Here is a 17,007-nt window from a genome sequence, read left to right as displayed (position 1 = left end):
AAGGGCAAATCAAGAAATTCTACGGGGTATCAAACCAAGGCTTATGGTTCCCTTAAAGCGGACGCCGGGTTGTTGGCTCGAGGAGCTACCTTCTGTGTTATGGAGCATTAACACCACACCCAATAGGTCTACGGGTTACACGCCTTTCTTCATGGTTTATGGAGCGGAGGCGGTCCTTCCTAGTGACATCCGTCACGATTCGCCCAGTGTGGCAGCTTATGTTGAAGCTGATAATGAGAAGGCACGTTAGGATTCTCTGGACCTGTTGGATGAAGAGCGGGATCTTGCAGCAGCACGTTCGGCGATTTATCAACAAGATCTTCGACGTTATCACAACCGCCGGGTTAAAACTAGAACCTTTCAAGAAGGTGATTTGGTGCTCCGGCTCATCCAGGATCAGACTGATAGGCACAAGTTATCCCCCCCTTGGGAAGGACCCTTTGTGGTCAGCAAAAATCTGCACAACGGATCCTACTACCTCATTGATGTTCGAGAGCATGAAGACTCACGTCAATCGGAGGAGGAAACAAAGCGGCCATGGAACATAGCTCTCCTTCGGCCTTACTATACTTGAAGCCATAGGCTCTTCACCTGTACATATTTATGACAGTGTACATACCATATAATAAACCGGAGCCTTCGTTATAAGCGGGGTATATGTTCTTTTTTATATCATATGTGTGCTTTTACAAGTTAATGGTCAAAGCGGAGTCTTTGTTAAACCGGCTTTAGCAGTTGCATAAAGATAAAGAAAATCACTAGGGGGCTTGGTCATGTTTGAACCACAGCTACACCTCTTGATAGGAATTTCAACCACACAAGGAAAATTTTGTGGAGCCAAAGAGGGTATTGTACACAGTACAAACTCAAACATAGGCACACGCTGAGCATCGCTCACAAAGTTACTTGGGGGCTCTTTTTTGCAAAGCAACAAAGAGTTTGAAAGGACCCTCATAATTGGCTATCAAGCCACGACTTGGAAGCCTGGTGTATTCACCTAAAACCCCGGGTTAACCTGCCTTCATCAAGTAAGCCACTCCTATCCAGGTAATCCTGGCATGACCCATCGAACGTTTGACAAGTCAATCTTTTACAGACCCTGAACTTGTCACAGTTAAAACGATGATTGGTTAATTGGAGGACCATCTTAAAAGGCTTTGTTAAATGGTTTAACTCAGAGGCCTGGCAGCCCATGAAAAGCCTCGATTTGGAGCCTGGCAGCTCGTAAAAAGCCTCGCATATTTTCCTATTTGAATTTTGTTTGTTGACAATCATAAGCATTTTTTGATAAACCGGCATCCTTGACCCGGCTTGCTTTCCAACCACCAGTTGTTGGCACATGATCAATTATAAACCAGTGGCCATTGACCCGGTCTGGTTTGACTAAATCACCAGTGTTATAAAGAAAATCCGGTAGTTATACCAGTCCAGTTTAATAGATAGACCGGCATTATGAGGATGAAATTACCAAACGTATCGGGTTGGTGTTAAACACCTTTGCTGTATACACGTTTGGTCAATCAATGAGGTATGTTGTGTAAATTATTTTTTGTACAAACACTTGATTATTCAACTAAAGTACTATATACTTCTTGGATATTATGACATGTTTAGCGGTAAACCGCTAGACACTTTTAAGTTTTTTGGACCCAGGAAGTAGGCTATGCATAAAATATATCCTGAAGGATGGCACAGATTGTCAAAAAGCGTTATGAAACATGCTCGATGGCATGGCAGATAAACAAAGTTTCAGCTATCCTATTACATGAAGCTTCAAAGCAGTTCAAACAGTGCCATTGTTTTTCATGGTAGCCATATAAACCGGCGACCGAATCAGGACTCTTCATCACGACGGTTTGACGGTTGCGGATCAGTTGGTGTTGTCACTTCTTCATCCCTCCCCAGCCACTGGAAATCAGACGTTGACCAGTCGATTCTAGTTAAAGCTTGGAACACTGCCTCCTCATGGATAAGATCGGAAGGGTTAATATCAGGGGCATAAGTGTGCTTACGAATCAGAGGCACAAGTTCTTCGACTTCATGGATATCGGCCGGCTGTCTTTTCCCTTCTGCGTCATAAAACGGTTGAAAATGGGACAAATCGGTGTCCTCAGCCAATTTGTTGGTCGCTGGCCGCATCTGTTTGGTCAGCCGCCGAAGATCATCATTGTCAAAGTTTGAACCGTCTTATTTAACGCCTGGCTATCCTTTAATGATATCCTCCGCTTCAAGGTCTGGAATCCAGACCTTGGCTCGAATAAGGGCGGTTAATGCTCCTACTCTCGCAGCGGCTCTTTTCAACTCGCCAATACGCGCCGGTAACATGCCCAGCTTCTCAAGGGTCTCCTTAATCAACGTTGGCGCCGGTTTGTTATAAGCCGCTGTACTAATGGCTCACTGAGATCCAGAGTATAGCTGCTCAACCAATGTATATGTCGCTTTGAGCTTCATCCGCATAGCTGCACCAAGATGAGTGATCCGAGTTCCTGCCAAAGATTTTATCAATATTTTGGTCAGTTTTAAGATTCATTGACTGGTGCAACATTCATAAGCATACACTTACCAAAGATAGTAGAGGTCATAGCATTGATTTGGCGCTTCAAACCGGTTAGTTCTTCAACCACCGGTTTCAGGGCTTCCTCGGCATCTACAGCTCTTTTGGTCAAACTGGCTTTTTCGGTTTCCCATTCAGCACGATCTCGGTTGAAGGATTCTTTCAATTTTTCCATTCCGGCCAGGGCCTGCGTCAGCTCCTCTTTGGTTTTTGCAGCTTCGGCTTGTTGAGACTTCACATTTTCTTGCAAGTCAGAGTTTTGGGCATCTTTGCTTCTCAGTTTAGCCTGCAACATTGAAGGTATATTCAACAAAACAACATATTTATGCACTAAGTATAAAGCATATAACAAGTTATCCACTTCATACTTGGGGGCTAATACCTATTTGCTCTCAAATACTACCCTCTATACAAGTCTCCAGAACAATGCAAGCATTATCCTTGACACTTGGGGGCTAATGTACGTTTGTTCTAAACCGGCGGTGTGGATTAAAAACCGGATTAACTTGCCAAGTTAAACCGGCCTTTGGAGGCTATGCTGCAGAACGTTATCTAATTTTTTTTCAAACATGAGTCTTCTCTATGATTGAGGACACGCCTTTGCAAGGATCAATGATGGGATGCTTGAAGTATTACAAAGACCCGGTTTATGATTAACAATCATAAAACAGCTCTTGGAGGCTACTTGGAATAGTATTTCAGCTATAAATCAATCTACAAAGGAGAAGCATTTACCTCATATCGTTCTTTCATCAAATTCACCAAACCGGCTTCATAATCCCGGTTTGAGTGCAGACGGTTCAGGAAGTCGGAATGAAGTTCATCAGCGTTAAGATGAGCATAGTTTGATAAGTCGCTGCTCCATTTACCTTTATCCCTGGCAATTTGCTCTTCTTTGGCACTATGCTGAGCCAAAATGACGGGATGACCAGGAGAGTTGTGGCCTGTTCCAGTAATAATAACGTCATCGCCTTGGCCTTCAGGATTTTTGGTGGATGATGATGGAATTTCAGCGTCTTTCATTGGATCAGCCCGGTTTGGTTCTGCCGATTCAGTATCAGGGGCGGCAGGTTCAGCATCTGTTGGTTTGTCAGTATATTGCCGTCAAGGGGCGGATCATCAAAAGTTGTTTCAGGATGAAGGCCTTCCGGTTCACCAGTCTGCTCCGGTTCACCTCTTGGTTCTTCTTCTTCGGCAACAGGGTCTTCTGGCGGATTGGTGACCCGAGCTTTCTTGCTGGGTCTGGCTTTGGCCCTGCAAACAGAATTAAAAAGGATTAACATCCTGTTCAAAAGATATAGGGCGCATTGAAAGGAAAGGTTTTTCATAACTCACCCGGCCACAGTTTTCAAAGGGGGAGTTGAGTTGCTGTCGATTCACCAGAAGAGGAAGGAGGTGTCACCTGATAATTTGAATCAGATGGATTAAGAGGCTGTCTGAAATAACCTACCTTGGGTAAGAATGGTCAGAAGTAGGAGAGACCTCAGACCGGCGCTTCCGAACCGGAGTATCAGGTAAACCGGTAGAGGTGACCTGTTGGCCACTGTGCCGGGTTGTCCGGCGAGCTTCATGATGTTGAGTCTTCAAAATAAATGTTGGATCCAAGTGAGCAAGAGGATGAGAAAAGCTTACTTTCCGGATTGCTTGGTGAGTTTTTTGTGTTGGCATAGAGTCTGAACCGGAGGAAATGGTAATTACCTCTACGTCATCAGCCTGACTAGCTTCTGCCTCCTCCTGAGGAAGATCATTGTTAACAAGATGCATAAAAAGAGAGCCAAGTGAGTCAAGTTCTACCTCAACTTCTGAGTCATCAGTATCATCATCAAGTTCCATATTAATCCGGCCAGCCATTTTCCGCTTTGACGTCCGTTTTACGGCTTTGGTCTTCGGGCGGGTTGGTTTGACCACTTTGTCTCCAGTTGGCTTTGCCGCTTTCTCTATGGATTTCCGTTTCCAGAAAGGGTCATCACCCTATATATATATATAAAGAAGAAAGGTTACAGCTTGTATAAGTTAAAGATATTAGAGATGAAGAGGAAGTGTAATGCTTACAACAGGCGGTTTGTTCTTGGTATAGAAGGGACTCAGACCGGTTTGACTACAGACCAGTTTGGATTCATTCAGAATTTTCTTTACACCTTTGGTAACTTCTTCCTCAGATAATTGGATATTGCAGTGGCGTTGAGGATCGTCAACTTCGTCGGTATATTCGCACATTAAACCGGGACGTCGGCTTAGCGGCAAGATACTCCAGGATATCCAACAGTGCACAAAATCCACGCATGTTAAACCGTTTGCCATAAAGGCCTGGAGCTTGGTGATTTGAGGAGCGTATTTTGCCCTTTCTGAAGAGCTCAGGCGTTGTGGCATTGGGTGAGTATTGGATAATCTATGATCACGGAAGCCGGGGAGGGGATTTTCATCCTCAGGCGAAGTGTCTCTGCAATAGAACCATGTTTGGTTCCATTCCTTTGGGTGGCTATGGTGTTTGGCATGAGGAAATTCCACTTCTTTCCGCTTTTGAATCGAGACACCACCAAGCTCTGTGTTCGGGCCATTCACAAACTCTGTGCGCCGGTTTAAGTGAAAGAAATCCCGGAACAATTCTGTAGTTGGTTCTTCTTGTAAATAGGCTTCACAGAAGACTTGAAAGTTACATAAGTTGGAGACTGAGTTGGGACCAATATCTTGTGGATGCAGTTGAAAGTTGGCAAGTACATCTCGATAAAATTTTGATCCTGGCGGTTTGAAACCACGGCCTATATGGTCAACAAAGATTACCACCTCTCCTTGTCTTGGGGTTGGAGGATTCTCTGTTCCTGGAGCTCGTCATTTGATCTCAGTTTTCTTAGGCAGAGAGCCGATGCTAACCATCTCATTAAATTGATCCTCAGTAACCCGGGAACGAGCCCAGTTGCAGGCAGTGAATTGTTTGGCCATTGCAAAGCGAACAAACTGAAAATGAAAGGCCGGTTTATAAATTACGCATGATTATACACAAGAGACAAGGGAGTAAGAAACATGCTGATATGATAAATGGTACAACCCGGAGACTAGTATAATGAGAGAGAAAGGTAATGCTAGCACAGGGTTGATCAGACACTGTTAAACCGGAGCATAATTGTGAAGGTAACATGCTCTTCCGGTTTATCAGAGGGCTAATGGCATAGACTATTTATACAATGCTAAACCGCTTATATTGGTGCGAGGAGAAACGGATCTCACAGGAACATAGAAACAGATCTCATAGTGATGTATAAAACTTTCGGATCTAAAGCTAAGACAGAAAAGCAAAAATAATTGGGTCTTGAAGGGGTACAGAACTGAAGCAATTTTTGACAGACTAGATCAGTTCTTTGCGCATAAGGATTTGTGATGACTATGGTAGGTAAGCTACGGCAAAGATGCATCAAGCATGAAGTGTCCATCTATTAAAGGAAGAACAGGGAAGAATAGCACTGATGAACTTTGGAAGAACTGCAAAGAATGTCGAAACCCTAGAACAGATCTATGGTGAAAAAAGCAGAGAACTTACCGGAGCTAGTGAGGAAGCAGAAGGGCGCCGCAGTATTCTGGTGCGTTCAGGGTGATGCAGCGGCCAAGGTCGGAGCAGAGGCGACGGTCGACGGTGGCGGCGGAGCTCCAGAGGCTGAGCGGCACGAGGAAGACGACGCGAAGAGGCATGGGGGGAAACGGTGAAAATGACCCCTCGGTCCTATTTATAAGGCGAAGTGATAAAATGGCAAGTACGGGAATCGAGGAGCCCAAAAAATGGATAAGTTAATAAAGGTGTCGCCTCGATGACTGGATATATATTAAATGAAGGAAATCTCCGACATCAACGGATGGATGACGTCACGGCGGTTTATCGTAATTTTGAAGTATGACGTCACGGCGGTTTACAAGATCAAAAATGAAGATAAGAGAGAAGATTTTTTTTCTAAAGTGTGGAAGATTGACATGAACAAGTTCAAACCAATCTGGGGCCTAATGTTGGGGATATTACTACTGGAGGTAAACCGGCCTTATGTAGCCGGGTTGACTCTTTGAAGATTAGAAGCCCATGAAGATGTATAGATGCTGGCGCTTTACGGAGGGCCCAAAGGCGGGTTACAGTCTGTAAATGTAAACCGGCCTAGTTGTGTAACTTGTATAGTAAGATAGAAAGAGAGAGGCCGAACCGGAAACGTTTATAATCCGGCTTCGGGACTCTGTAGCCCGACTGGCATCAACCTATGTATATAAAGGGACGACCCGGCCGCGGTTTAGGGACGGACAACAACAACTCGAGAGCCAGACAAAGCGGATTCGCTCCCTGGCCTTCGAAACCCTAGCAATACCAATCACAACTAGACGTAGGCTTTTACCTTCATCGAAGGGGCTGAACTAGTATAAACTCCCGTGTCCCCCTTGTCCGGTTTAACCCCTTTAAGCTAACCCGTTGCGATGGCTCCACGACTAAGTCCTTTCACGAGGACATCTGCCGTGACAAACCCACGACACAATTGTTTCATACTTTTGACATTCTCAAAACTTTTTCAATTTTCACGCAATACATGAGCGTGAGCCATGTATATAGCACTATAGGTGGAATAGAATGGTGATTGTGGAGAAGACAAAAAGGGGAAGATAGTCTCACATCAACTAGGTGTATCAACGGGCTATGGAGATGCCCATCAATAGATATCAATGTGAGTGAGTAGGGATTGCCATGCAACGGATGCACTAGAGCTATAAGTATATGAAAGCTCAAAAAGAAACTAAGTGGGTGTGCATCCAACTTGCTTGCTCATGAAGACCTAGGGCAATTTGAGTAAGCCCTTCATTGGAATATACAAGCCAAGTTCTATAATGGAAGATTCCCACTAGTATATGAAAGTGATACCATGAGAGACTCTCTACTATGAAGATCATGGTGCTACTTTGAAGCACAAGTGTGGTAAAAGGATAGTAACATTGTCCCTTCTCTCTTTTTCTCTCATTTTTTTATTTGGGCCTTTTCTTTTTTTATGGCCTCTTTTCTTTCTCCTTTTTTTATTTTTCGTCCGGAGTCTCATCCCGACTTGTGGGGGAATCATAGTCTCCATCATCCTTTCCTCACTGGGACAATGCTCTAATAATGATGATCATCAGACTTTTATTTTTCTTACAACTCAACAATTACAACTCGATACTTAGAACAAAATATGACTCTATGTGAATGCCTCCGGCGTTATATCGGGATATGCAATGACTCATGAGTGACATGTATGAAAGAATTATGAATGGTGGCTTTGCCACAAATACGATGTCGACTACATGATCATGCTAAACAATATGACAATGATGGAGTGTGTCATAATAAACGGAACGGTGGAAAGTTGCATGGCAATATATCTCGGAATGGCTATGGAAATGCCATAATAGGTAGGTATGGTGGCTGTTTGAGGAAGGTATATGGTGGGTGTATGATACCGGTGAAAGGTGTGCGGTATTAGAGAGGCTAGCAAAGGTGGAAGGGTGAGAGTGCGTATAATCCATGGACTCAACATTAGTCATAAAGAACTCATATACTTATTGCAAAAATCTGCAAGTTATCAAAGCAAAGTATTACGCGCATGCTCCTAGGGGGATAGATTGGTAGGAAAAGACCATCGCTCGTCCCCGACCGCCACTCATAAGGAAGACAATCAATAAGTAAATCATGCTCCGACTTCATCACATAACGGTTCAGCATACGTGCATGCTACGGGAATCACAAACTTCAACACAAGTATTTCTCAAATTCACAACAACTCAACTAGCATGACTTTAATATCACCATCTCTATATCTCAAAACAATTATCAAGTATCAAACTTATCATAGTATTCAACACACTCATAAGAAAGTTTTATTATTAATCTTGTATACCAAGCATATTAAGATTTTAAGCAAATTACCATGCTATTTAAGACTCTCAAAATAATCTAAGTGAAGCATGAGAGATCAATAGTTTCTATAAAACAATTCCACCAACGTGCTCTAAAAGATATAAGTGAAGTACCAGAGCAAAATTATATAACTCAAAAGATATAAGCGAAGCACATAGAGTATTCTAACAAATTCCAAATCATGTATGGCTCTCTGAAAAGGTGTGTACAGCAAGGATGATTGTGGTAAACTAATAAGCAAAGACTCAAATCATACAAGACGCTCCAAGCAAAACACATATCATGTGGTAAATAAAAATATAGCTCCAAGTAAAGTTACCGATAGAAGTGGACGAAAGAGGGGATGCCTTCTGGAGCATCCCCAAGCTTTGGCTTTTAGGTGTCCTTATATTATCTTGGGGGTGACATGGTCATCCCCAAGCTTAGGCTCTTGCCACTCCTTGTTCCATAATCCATCAAATCTTTACCCAAAACTTGAAAACTTCACAACACAAAACTTAAAGTAGAAAATCTCGTGAGCTCCGTTAGCGAAAGAAAATAAAAGATCACTTCAAGTTACTGTAATGAACTCATTCTTTATTTATATTGGTGTTAAACCTACTGTATTACAACTTCTCTATGGTTTATAAACTATTTTACTAGCCATAGATTCATCAAAATAAGCAAACAACACACAAACAGAATCTATCAAAAACAGAACAGTCTGTAGTAATATGTAGCTAGCGTAAGATCTGGAACCCCAAAAATTCTAAAATAAATTGCTGGACGTGAGAAATTTATCTATTAATCATCTGCAAAAATAATTAACTAAATATCACTCTCCAAATAAAAATGACAGCAGTTCTCGTGAGCGCTAAAGTTTCTATTTTTTACAGCAAGTTCAACAAGACTTTCCCCAAGTCTTCCCAACGGTTCTACTTGGCACAAACACTAATTAAACACAAAAAATCAACCAAAACATAGGCTAGATAAATTATTTATTACTAAACAGGAGCGAAAAGCAAGGAAAAAATAAAATTGGGTTGCCTCCCAACAAGCGCTATCGTTTAACGCCCCTAGCTAGGCATAACAAGCAAGAATAGATCTAGGTATCGCCATCTTTGGTAGGCAATCCATAAGTGGCTCTCATAATAGATTCATAAGGTAATTTAATTTTCTTTCTAGGAAAGTGTTCCATGCCTTTCCTTAATGGAAATTGGAATCTAATATTTCCTTCCTTCATATCAATAATTGCACCAATCGTTCTAAGGAAAGGTCTACCAAGAATAATAGGACATGAAGGATTGCAATCTATGTCGAGAACAATAAAATCTATGGGCACATAATTCCTATTTGCAACAATAAGAACATCATTAATTCTTCCTATAGGTTTCTTAATAGTGGAATCCGCAAGGTGCAAGTTTAGAGAGCAATCATCAAAATCACGGAAACCTAACAAATCACACAAAGTCTTTGGAATCGTGGAAACACTAGCACCCAAATCACATAAAGCATAGCATTCATGATCTTTAATTTTAATTTTAATAGTTGGTTCCCACTCATCATAAATTTTTCTAGGGATAGAAACTTCCAATTCAAGTTTTTCTTCATAAGATTGCATCAAGGCATCAACGATATGTTTAGTAAACGCTTTATTTTGACTATAAGCATGAGGAGAATTTAGCACGGATTGCAACAAGTAAATACAATCAATCAAAGAGAAATTTTCATAGTTAAATTCCTTGAAATCCATAATAGTGGGTTTAGCAACATCTAGGGTTTTAATTTCTTCAATCCCACTTTTACCAAATTTAGCATCAAGATCAACAAATTCCGAATTCTTGGAACGCCTTCTAGGTAAAGGTGGGTCATATTCAGTCCCATCATTATCAACATTCATATTGCAAAACGAAGATTTAATAGGGAACACATCAATAACTTTTAGATCTTCATCTTTATTTTCATAGCAACTAGAAGACCACTCTCTTATAAAGGCATATTTCTTAGCACGCATCCTAGCGGTTCTTTATTTGCACTCATCAATGGAAATTCTCATGGCTTTGAGAGACTCATTGATATCATGCTTAGGTGGAATAGATCTAAGTTTCAAAGAATCAACATCAATAGCAATTCTATCAACGTTCCTAGCCAAATCATCAATCTTAAGCAATTTTTCTTCAATCATAGCGTTAAAATTCTTTTGCGAAGTAATAAATTCTTTAATATTAGATTCCAAATTAGAGGGAATCTTATTATAATTTCCATTAGAATTGTTGTAGGAATTACCATAATTATTAGAGGGATTACTAGGATAAGGCCTAGGATTGAAATTTCCTCTATACGCATTGTTACCAAAATTGTTCCTACCAACAAAATTCACATCCATAGATTAATTATGATTATCAATTAAAGTAGACAAGGGCATATCATTAGGATCAGAAGAAACACTCTTATTAGCAAATAATTTCATAAGTTCGTCCATCTTTCCACTCAAAACATTAATTTCTTCTATCGCATGCACCTTTTTATTAGTAGATCTTTCAGTGTGCCATTGAGAATAATTAACCATAATATTATCTAGGAGTTTAGTAGCTTCTCCTAAAGTGATTTCCATAAAAGTGCCTCCCGCGGCCGAATCTAAAAGATTTCTAGAAGCAAAATTCAATCCGGCATAAAAAATTTGTATAATCATCCACAAATTTAAACCATGAGTAGGGAAATTACGTATCATTAATTTCATTATCTCCCAAGCTTGTGCAACATTTTCATGATCAAGTTGCTTAAAATTCATAATGTCGTTTCTAAGAGAGATGATCTTAGCGGGAGGAAAATACTTAAGAGATAAAAGCATCTTTGCACTTGTTCCATGAATCAATACTATTTTTAGGCAAAGACGAAAACCAAGATTTAGCACGATCTCTAAGCGAAAAAGGAAATAGCTTCAATTTAACAATATCATTATCCACATCTTTCTTCTTTTGCATGTCACACAAATCAACGAAGCTATTTAGATGAGTAGCGGCATCTTCAATAGGAAGGCCGGAGAACGGATCTTTCATGACAAGATTCAGCAAAGCAGTATTAATTTCACAAGATTCAGCATCGGTAAGAGGAGTAATCGGAGTGCTAATAAAATCATTGTTGTTGGTATTGGTGAAGTCGCACAATTAAGTATTATCTTGAGCCATCGTGACAAGCAAGCAAACTAACACACAAGCAAACAAAAAGCAAGCGAACAAAGAAGAGGCAAATAGAGAGGGAGGATAGAGAGAGAGGGCGAATAAAATGGCACGGGTGAAGTGGGGGAGAGGAAAACAAGAGGCAAATGGCAAATAATGTAATGCGGGACATAAGGGTATGTGATGGGTACTTGGTATGTTGACTTTTGTGTAGACCTCCCCGGCGACGGCGCCAGAAATCCTTGCTGCTACCTCTTGATCACTGCGTTGGTTTTCCCCAAAGAGGAAGGGATGATGCAGCAAAGTAGCGTAATTATTTCCCTCGGTTTTTGAGAACCAAGGTATCAATCCAGTAGGAGGCTACGCGCGAGTCCCTCGTACCTGCACAAAACAAATAAATCCTCGCAACCAACGCAAATAGGGGTTGTCAATCCCTATAGGGCCACTTATGAGAGTGAGATCTGATAGATATGATAAGATAATATTTTTGGTATCTTTATGATAAAAGATGCAAAGTAAAATAAAGGCAAAGGAAATAACTAAGTAGTAGGAGATTAATATGATGAAGATAGACCCGGGGGCCATAGGTTTCACTAGTGGCTTCTCTCGAGAGCATAAGTATTCTATGGTGGGTGAACAAATTACTGTTGAGCAATTGACATAATTGAGCATAGTTATGAGAATATCTTGGTATGATCATGTATATAGGCATCACGTCCGATACAAGTAGACCGACTCCTGCCTGCATCTACTACTATTACTCACTCATCGACCGCTATCCAGCATGCATCTAGAGTATTAAGTTAAAAATAGAGTAACGCCTTAAGCAAGATGACATGATGTAGAGGGATAGACTCATGCAATATGAAGAAAACCCCATCTTGTTATCCTCGATGGCAACAATACAATACGTGCCTTGCTGCCCTTACTGTCACCGGGAAAGGACACCGCAAGATTGAACCCAAAGCTAAGCACTTCTCCCATTGCAAGAAAGATCAATCTAGTAGGCCACCAAAATGATAATTCGAAGAGACTTGCAAAGATAACCAATCATACATAAAAGAATTCAGAGAAGATTCAAATATTATTCATAGATAGACTTGATCATAAACCCACAATTCAGCGGTCTCAACAAACACACCGCAAAAAGAAGATTACATCGAATAGTTCTCCACAAGAGAGGGGAGAACATTGTATTGAGATCCAAAAAGAGAGAAGAATCCATCTAGCTACTAACTATGGACCCGTAGGTCTGAGGTAAACTAGTCACACTTCATCGGAGAGGCTATGGTGTTGATGTAGAAGCACTCCGTGATCGATGCCCCCTCCGGCGGAGCTCCGAAACATGCCCCAAGATGGGATCTCGTGGATATAGAAAGTTACGGCGGTGGAATTAGGGTTTTGGCTCCGTTTCTGATCATTTGGGGGTACGTGGATATATATAGGAGGAAGGAGTACGTCAATGGAGCAACAGGGGGCCCACGAGGGTGGGGGCGCGCCTGGTGGGGGTGGGCGCGCCCCCTACCTCGTGCCCTCCTGTTTCGTTTCTTGACGTAGGGTCCAAGTCTCCCTGGTCTTATTCGTTGAGAAAATCACGTTCCCGAAGGTTTCATTCCGTTTGGACTCCGTTTGATATTCCTTTTCTTCGAAACCCTAAAACAGGCAAAAAACGGCAATTCTGGGATGGGCCTCCAGTTAATAGGTTAGTCCCAAAAATAATATAAAAGTGGATAATAAAGCCCAATAATGTCCAAAACAGTAGATAATATAGCATGGAGCAATCAAAAATTATAGATACGTTGGAGATGTATCAACTTCCACCATACTTTGTTACTTTGTTCCACTTGTTGTTGAGCGTATCTTGTGCTACCTTGAGCCTTTGCTTTTGTTTCTTCAGGCTCCTTGCTGTGGCAATAAGCCTTCTGCGGAGGTTCTCTTGCTCCAAGTGTGTTTCCGGGGTGATGTGTGCATCTTCGTCCGGACTACTTTCTTCCCCAGATGGGGTTTGATGAGGCTTATCCTTGGCGTCATCGTGTTCGGACGTCGGGTCTGTATTATGTTTGCAGTTTGCATCTTGATCGTTTTCTGCCACCGGGGTGGTGCAGTTGTTGTTTCTTCCAGAGTCGAGTGGACTATTATTCCCTCTTGCGCTGTTATCGCTGTTTTTGCTATGGCGGGACTTAGAGCGGCGCCGCTGACGTCGGCGCTTGGATTGCTTGGAGGGTACATCCCCCGCTATCTCTTCGCCATTTCCCTCTCTGGGTGTATCCACCATGTATACGTCATGTGATGAAGTGGTGGTCCGACGCCCTGTGGGCGGTGATTCCTGTTTGTGTCTGGCATCGTCGTCCATACCGTCGATGTCTTCGGAGTCGAAGTCGAGCATGTCGGTTAAGTCGTCGACAGTGGCTACTAAGTGGGTGGTGGGTGGGCAGCAAATTTCTTCGTCGTCCGCATCCCATTCTAGCCGGACATAGTTCGGCCAAGGTTCTCCTAACAGGGAGAGAGACCTTAATAAATTTAGCACATCTCCGAAAGGTGAGTGCTGAAAGATATCCGCGGAGGTGAACTCCATGATCGGCGCCCAGTCGGATTCGACGGGCACGGGTGTGAGCGGCTCGGAGTCCGTGGCCAAAGATGAATCCAGTGGTTCGGTGACACGGCTCTCGTAAGGGGTGAAGTCAGTATCTAGCTCTATCGCCACTGAGAGTGTGGCCTCCATGGCTATCCCTCCACTCTCGGATGGCGCGATTTGCTCCGGTTTAACAGCCGGAGTAGCTGCGGATGCGATCTCCCGAACACTGTCCGACGGCAGAGTTACGTCTTGCTCGTCGCGACTGTGCGGCGCGTCCGGCATGGGCTCGAATCCGTCGAAGATCAAGTCTCCACGGATATCGGCCGTGTAGTTCAAGTTTCCAAATCTGACCTGATGACCAGGGGCGGAGCTTTCGATCTGCTCCAGATGGCCAAGCGAATTGGCCCGCAGTGCGAAGCCGCCGAATACGAAGATCTGTCCGGGGAGGAAAGCCTCACCCTGGACCGCATCGCTAGTGATGATCGAAGGAGCCATCAAGCCTTACGGTGACGACACAGTGGAACTCTCAATGAAAGCACCAATGTCGGTGTCAAAACCGGCGGATCTCGGGTAGGGGGTCCCGAACTGTGCGTCTAAGGTGGATGGTAACAGGAGGCAGGGGACACGATGTTTACCCAGGTTCGGGCCCTCTTGATGGAGGTAATACCCTATGTCCTGCTTGATTGTTCTTGATGATATGAGTAGTACAAGAGTTGATCTACCACGAGATCAAAGAGGCTAAACCCTAGAAGCTAGCCTATGGTCTGATTGTATGTTGTCCTATGGACTAAAACCCTCCGGTTTATATAGACACCGGAGGGGGCTAGGGTTACACAAGGTCGGTTACAAAGGAGGAGATATACATATCCGTATTGCCTAGCTTGCCTTCCACGCCAGGTAGAGTCCCATCCGGACATGGGACGAAGTCTTCAATCTCGTATCTTCATAGTCCAACAGTCCGACTGTCCGAAGACCCCCTAATCCAGGACTCCCTCAGGTCCCTTCCGGCGGCCTCCTCTCCCAGGGCCATGGATGACACCGAGGTGTTGTCCCGAAGGACCCCGGGCCAGGTGGAGACGCAGGAGGCCATTAGGGTGACGCCATATGGTGAAACCTCGGCCTTCGGACACATGGGAGAGTGAATCCCCATGGAGACTACCGATGGGGGCCATATCCAATTCGCCCCCAGCTGAATATGGCCCCGGAGACCTATACGGCTCCGGAATCCGGCAAGCAGCCTCCTTCGAAAGAAGGAGGTATGCCTATTCCGCCGGTGACCTCTGTCCAACCAGAGGCACCGGATACTCTACTGGAAGCGCTGCGAAGTGCTTCCATTGTCGAGGAACACCGTACCCTCATGGGTGCGGTGATTGAGAGGATTCAGTCTGCGAAGAACGGACTGACCGAAGCCTGCACAAGCCTTATAACAGGCTTTGAGGTAAGCGTTGCAATTATGTGAAAAGAAAGTCACAGTAGATCAAGGCAGGGCAAACCTCGTGAGGTCCTCGTGATGCGAGCCATGACGATCGAGACCAGGCGGGCCCCAGGTGGGTGCCAACGCGCGCAGTGTCCTTGTTTCCCCTTTGGTGCTAAGGGGGCAAGCACAGGCGCGGAGTACTGAGGCATCAAGCAATGGTTTCCATATTGATGCAACGAGACCAAGACTAGAAGGACGGTAGGACGAAGGTCACCATGGAGCCCAAGACGGCGTCATCACCAAAACCTTTGGCAGGCGAAGACCACCTTTTGTCAGGATAACTTGTACTAGTTGTCCCCTTTAGAATTGGCTGTTGTTGGCTCCCTTCCCGCTCAATATTTGGGGAGAGGACCAGGGCCTATATAAGTAGAACTAGCCACCACAGCAGGGGGGAGAGAGGATCGACCTTATCACAAGTCGAGAGCGGATCCAAGATCATCTCACCCACACAAGTTCACCAAGCACAAGAACACCTCAACCTCAGGAGGTTGTTCTTCCCCTCGTACTGTTCATCATAAGCCCAAGAGGCAATCCACCACCACCACACTGGAGTAGGGTATTACACCACAACGGTGGCCCGAACCAGTATAAATCTTGTGTCTTTCTGTGTTATGAGTTCGTTGAGTTCATCCGCAAGATCTTAGAGAGCTAGGGCGTGGATCGATAGGGAGAAAACCTTCGTGTGCACCTCAGTGTTCGAACCTCAAGGGTTTGCCGGAACCCGTGATCCGACAAGGCCCTCAAGAAGGCGCTGGCCGAGGCCGAGGAGAGAGCGGCAAAGGAATAAGCCGCCCATGAAAAGCATGAGGCTAGGGTTGGTGAGGTCTAGCAGGATTTCCAGGACGCCGTGAAGAAATGCGAGTCCTTGGAGCGCCAGAATGCGGACCAAGAGTACGAACTCGCCAAGGTCTGCCAAAGCGCACAAGATGCCCGGGCCGAAGCCCAAGGCGCCCTCCAGGAAATCCAAGAGGCCAAGAAAATCATGGCGGGTAAGGCTTTCATTATGCAAAGCAAGTATGTGAAGAAGAGGTATCTCTTACTGACCCTGATTTGGAGTTCTCTAGGGGCATTTGCGGATCTGCCGTGTAGTGTTTCTAACGCTGCGAAATTCTTCCGAGCCGAAGAGGGGAGCTCAACGGAGAAGCTGTTCTGGTTGTAATACCTTGCGCCAGAACATCCGGTGCCCTTTAGCGATCAGCTTAAACAACTGGTCGAGCTGCATAGGGTGGCCGAAGTAGCCATGAAGGCTTTGATAATCCAGCTATGGCCTGCCGAAGCCGTACCCAGCAGCTACTTCAGGCTCGTGAAGCGGCTGGTCGATGCCTGCCCTCG

The sequence above is a fragment of the Triticum urartu genome, chromosome 4A (assembly GCF_056163025.1).
Source record: "Triticum urartu cultivar PI428250 chromosome 4A, HENAU_Tu73, whole genome shotgun sequence".
Taxonomy (NCBI): domain Eukaryota; kingdom Viridiplantae; phylum Streptophyta; class Magnoliopsida; order Poales; family Poaceae; genus Triticum; species Triticum urartu.
Note: the sequence above shows the minus strand (reverse complement) of the source record.